The sequence below is a fragment of the Molothrus aeneus genome, chromosome 4, assembly GCF_037042795.1.
Source record: "Molothrus aeneus isolate 106 chromosome 4, BPBGC_Maene_1.0, whole genome shotgun sequence".
Taxonomy (NCBI): Eukaryota; Metazoa; Chordata; class Aves; order Passeriformes; family Icteridae; genus Molothrus; species Molothrus aeneus.
The window spans coordinates 58,530,697-58,536,838 of NC_089649.1; positions in this window are offsets into that span (position 1 = coordinate 58,530,697).

Genomic DNA, 6,142 nt, shown 5'->3' on the forward strand with positions numbered 1-6,142 from the left:
GGATTTCTCCAAGGGCTGCAGCATTCACCCAGGATTCTGGACACCTCATAGCTTAAACATAGCTGAGGGAAACTGCAGTTCAAAGTATATGAATGTATTTTGGACAGACTTGTGTCGCTTCACATGCTGCCTGCAACCACAGTTGTTACTTTTCTTAGAGGAAACAGAGAGAGCAGAGACAAACTGCAGCAGCTCTAGGAGTGTGTGACACCAGTGCTAATCTTATCTGTGCTTCTTGCAGTTAGATATGTGCCTTTGATGTGTGCCATTGTCCAAGGTCCTATAGGTCACAGATTGAGTTTCTGTTATTGCTGTGTTAATTCATTGAAAGACTTTCCCTAAATAACCCTATGGCTTGCAAGCAGCATACTTTCCACAGAACCTGCTGATTGCAGAAAATTTAAAAAATTAAAACTGAAGCTGACATGTTAAAATCTAATGTTGATCAGCTTTTGCTTGCTTAATTGTATAGTGAGGAAAAGAGCCTTTACCTGAGTCTATCTTGTGTATTTTATAGGCAGGAACATCACATGAATCAATATTTCTACATGGAACAGTTTGTTCTGTTTCAGTAGGTAACAAAAGCTGTGGTTTTGCTGAGATCTGCATTAAGGTACTGATACATGACAGGGAAATACATAATTCCAAAATTAAAAGTTCTTTATTATGCTAGTCCATCATCATTATTAGTAATCTCTGTAAATTACCAATAAATATGTATTATTTCATTCAAGCAATGATTTTTGATTTAAATTCCCTGCATTTTCTGAGCATCCCAAAACATGTGGGTGTTTGGAGGGCTTTGCTGGCTGCTAAGTGTGGAAGTGGTCAGAGAAGCTGGCTAATCCGCCTCTCCTCCGGCTGCACTTCCAGCTGCAGGGTGCACGGTGAAACCTCTCAGAGGTTACAACATTTTTACCAAGTGCTGACTTTTCTGGGCAATCAAGAATCCTGGCAATCACACAGGGAATGAAAATTCACCACTGCCAATGATGCATAATATTTCTTCCCTTGTCCTACAGCTCTTTTTTCTGGGAAATGCTGGGTCTCCAGTGACAGGGTCTCCAATCCAGCCACTGGGGGGTTTCCCTGCAGTGGTTCTTGTTTCCTCTTCCCCAGGTCTGAGCTGCTCAAGCAGGCCCAGGGAATGGCTGATGTCCTCCTTCTCTGGGTAGTCTCCCACTGTCAGCACTGCCCATTGCAGTGGTGTTCCTCAGGAATCCTGGCATGCCATGGATTGGGCTGCTGTAGGACAGTCAGGATGGTCAAGACTTTGCTCCATCCACATGCGTGGGGCTGGGCTCTTTCCTGGCTGGACTCAGAACTGGGGGCAAAGCAGCACCAAGGGCTGGGTTCTGGCTCAGAAATGATTAACTGGAATGTCCCTGTCAGTGCTAAGCAGGGCTGTAACTGAATTCAGGTAACCACAACATTCTTATCTCTCGGTAGGGATGTTTTGCAACAGACTCTGCTGTGGTTCATTGACCTGCAGGTGCCTGTGAGCTCAGGGGACAGCCCAGGCTTTGATATTCAGTACAGCTCACCCTCTGCTGAAAATCACACAGGCAGTGATAGATGAATAATTTCCTATTCATTTTTAATTTACTACATCAGGCTTTATCATGTCAAGTTGTGACCATAGTAACCTTCCCTGAACTAATTGAAGATTATCAGGGAAAAGAGTGAAAGGCAATTTTAGAGAGGTACACTGGTATGTTTCTGCTGTGGGACTGTATAATTTTTGACATTGTAATTAAAAAGCAATTACTTTTAAACTGGCATGATTTGCCATGCTGCACATCCCGAGATCATCCTGATCATCTCCCAGTAAATTGTCTCTGCTCCTCTGAGACAGTATTGAGAGACTGTGAACACAAACAGTCCAAACCAAAAGGACATCAAATATTAAGCGATTTTGCTCCTCTTCTTTGAAATGTAGATCATCTCTTTTTGTCTTCAAAGTTCAATCCTATCCCACAGTCCATGTGCTGTGCCTTCCATTTAGCTTACTCATGGACATCTCTGTTTTACTGGAAAACTGAGTTAAAATGGCATACCCGGGAAAAATGTGTAGAGTTATGGCCAAAGGGAACACTTACAGACACAAGTGTGACACTGAGCAGGGTTGGAAAGTTAAATATGACTGTAGAGCATCATCAGGTCTACAGCTATGTTTCCATGTCTGTGCTTCAACTTAGTTTTCAAACCAGGAAATAACTCAGACATTGGTAAAGAGGTCTTTAATTTCCCAGGATTACTGTTCTTCTCCTGGTAAATTGAGACAGAGAAATGTTGATGCTGGTGAAATCTTTTAGCTCTAAGGAAAGCTAATGAGTAAAGCTTGATACATATAACTTGTACTTGAAGGTAGAATTCTTTTTCTCAAGAAAGATGGAGTGACAAAAGGTCTGGATTAGGAAAAATATCAACTTGTTATAGATCTCTTAAACTAGAATGTTTGGGCTAATAATTAAAGAGAAAGGTTATTTTGTAATCAATTAACCATGGTCAAATGATAAGAGGGTACTCTGCTGTAAGTTTGAAAAAAAGAAATCTTGCCTTCTACAATGTGTTAATTGATGCCATGATGTTACATTATGAACAATAATGTGTGAAATAGATAAAATGAAAGACACACTTGAAAGAGAGGTTCCCTGAAACATCCCTGCAGCCAAGTATTTTAACGTCAATGTCCACCCACTTTTGCTGGTTATTGTAGCAGCTGGGTTGGTTTTACATGGCAAAGAACCATGTGAACTGGGTTGGTTTTACATGGCCTCTCAACTTTGCCCCAGCAAACTTGTGAATACTTTTGTAATCATTTTATTATAACTCATTACTGATAAACACAGTAAAAGTAGGGAGTGGATTTCAGTCTAGCTGTGTCAGCCAGCAGGCCACAGGAAATACAAGATAAATCTTTATACTAAAAGAATAATAAAGAATGGGAGAGGGTGAAGAAAAAAGACACAGATTCTAGCAAATGTATCATCCTGAAAAATTTACAAAGGTTGATCTCTCTAATTCACCAGGAAAAGAGCAGGAGAAGTGCCTGGATTAAGAATTCCTGTCAGGAGGAAAAGCTGCCCTTCCCCACAGAAGAAATTATCTTTAACCCAGGATAAAAGAGGAAGTTGTTAACACCTGAGTACAATCACAGAATGAATCATGGAATGGCCTGAACTGGAAGTGACCTCAATGATCACCTAATTCCAGCTGCATGCCAGGACAGGGACACCTTTCACTAGCCCAGAGCTCTGCCCAACCAGGCCAATACAGCAAAGTATAAATTAATTTCAGTAATGGTGGAACAGCCTGTGGTGAAAAGTGCTTCACTTCCTCGTGTTATCAGAGAGCACGAGAGCAGAGCTGCTCTGCACAAGCTGTGTTACCTAGGGCACAATTTGTGGATGAAATAGAGGCATGACACAGGAGGAAACTAAAATGCTGTAATATTCATAAGAACAGTTTAGACATTATGATAACCCTTAGGATCTTAAAATATTGCAAAATATCAGCTTATCATGCCACCCATTCAGGCAGGAAATGTAAAATTTGAAGATTAAATTGTTTGCCCAGTGTCCCATAATAAGTCCCTAGTAGCCATAGAAGTTAATCCCTGGCTGCACAGTACATTCAGTACAGCTACAGCTCAAACAAAAATGTAGTTGATTAATGAAAAAAATATTTAAACATAACAGGACCTGCTTTAACTTCTCAAGACATGTATTATTATTTTACTCCCTCACATGAATCAGCCCCACATATCACAGTGTCTGATATTACTCAAGAAAATTTGGAACATAAAAAAATGTGGAGACTGTAACAGTATTCCTGCTTCCTATTTTTAGTAGCATTTTAACACAGGGAATGAGTAATCTGAATTACAACTGTGTTTATTTCTATAATTTACCTCTGTCTTGACCACTTAGTCTATGTTTCCCTGCTGTAACCCAAGCACATAACCACAGACTGATGTTGTTGAAAGGCTGCTGTAGGGAAGAAAAGCTGGCTCCTGGTCACCTGGGGCTGGATGTAGCCTATTAGAGCACAAAGTTATGCCCTGTGTAGGGTCTCACCATCAGGAAGTCCATCATCCATCCCAGTGTGGCTCCTGTTCAGTGAGTTACACACCCCTCTGTGCCTGACCCCCAGAGACCACAACTTTGCTGATGCCTTCACACAAGAGGCCTCTTGTCCATTCCCTGAAGGTTCAGAACTCAGCTGCAGAGGCCCCAGGTCTAATTGCAATGGAGAGCTATTGATTTGATTATTATTCCTAGAAAAGTAGGAATGGAAAAATGTTTTCCCCCAGAATTTCCCAGTCCTCTGCAAACCATTATTGTCACTCTCTTGTGTTGACTAATTTATAGATTCATCTAATAGATTTATAGATTCATCATTATAGATTCACTAATTCATAGAAACACTCCCTCACCCCCCATTTTTAAGCTACCCTTTAAGATATTTATAGTGTAAATATTAAGATATTTATAGTGTAAATATAATTTACACCTGTTGCATTTTTACTCCACTAGGCCATAGGAAAGAAATGGTAAGATTTTTTTCCATGGCAGTTCCATCAAGAAATTTTGGCTGTGCTCCTGTATACTAAAATGAGAAAAAAACCCCAAAAATCTAAGCAAGTATGGCATATGCAGCAAAAGAAAACCCTAAAGCAAGCAAAGATCTCAGTCTTGGAAATTCAGGCAGTCAATAGAAAACAAGATATGACCTAGAGTGAACAGATTAATAACAATTTATTTTTCTCTAGCAGAATGCAGATTTTCTAATTGACTGCATATGATGTGCTCCAAAGATTTCATTATCACACAGTCAGTTCCTGAAATCATCAGCAAATTTTAGGACTGTGGCTTTAGATGCTCAGAAAATGGATTGTGAAATTATAATTTTTAAATATTTTGCAGAAGCCTTTTATCTGCTGCATTTGAGAGGATCCTTAGATGTCCTTTCCTGCTTTATAATATTTCTCACAGGGAAATATATTTGAGGCTAATTTTACACAACTTTAACCACCTGGAAGCTAATTTTATGAATTTGAGCTGATAATCTGGGAAACTTTCACAGGCAGTGGAGAGAGATAAGGATCCTGTGCTGGAGTGCACATCATCCCTTCTGTGCTGCCCTCAGTGCTGCAGAGCAGGATGAGTGCTCTCAGGGGTCCTCGTTTGTCCCTCTGTTTATAGAGGAGGTCTGTGCAATCAGGTGACTGACCTCAAGTGATAAAAAGCCTATCTAAAATATTTAGCATGGATTTTAACCCTCTCTGCTCTACTCTCCCTCCATGCACACCCAAATCCCAGGAATTAAGTGCACTGGGGTAGAGCAGCTGCATTGCTGTGGCATATGCTGGTGTGGAGCACATGCTGCTCCATGTTCTTCATTAATAAACATGCTCTTCAAACTAAACCACTTTTTTCCCATTAGATATAAGATCTTTTTTTCTTTTCTAAGCAAGGAAAAATGTATTATCCCAGACTGTTTGCCTTTCTTGGTTCATCAGGAATTTAATGAGATTCCTGCTGGCAAAGCAGAGGGATAACCACTCAGACGTACTACTTGTTTTTAATCTTTTCACCAGCCTCCATATTTTACATTTTTTCTTTGAATCTGCTATTGCTCCTTTCAAGTTATTTAATAGGAAGGATCAGTTATTTATTGGGAAGGATCACTTAGTCCATTCAAGTGTCATTTTAAGCCTGTAAATGATACTGCTGTTAAGAGAAAGTTTCTGAGATTCAGCCTGTTCATCATGTTTCCTACCTGAACACTTGCTGGTCTCATTTTTCTCTTCTTTCTCCTGAGCTCTTTTATGCAAGACAATGGCTGAGGGTCACTCTTTTGAGTATCAGGGAGTCTTCCCAGGTACCTGCATGAAGGGTAGCCCAAAAAAAAAAAACTAAGGAGAAATTTCAGCCTCATACTGAGTGGTGCCACTACATCAGGTTCCATCCAAAACCACTCCCCTGCTGCCAGAGCCCAGGGGGACCCAGACCCACTGCACAATATGCTGCCAATACAAGATAAACAAATCAAAACCCCTCTCAAAGATTTTTCCCCATCTTACAGTGCTCAGGCCAGGCTGAATGGGGCTTTGAGCAAGCTGGTCTGGTGGAAGGTG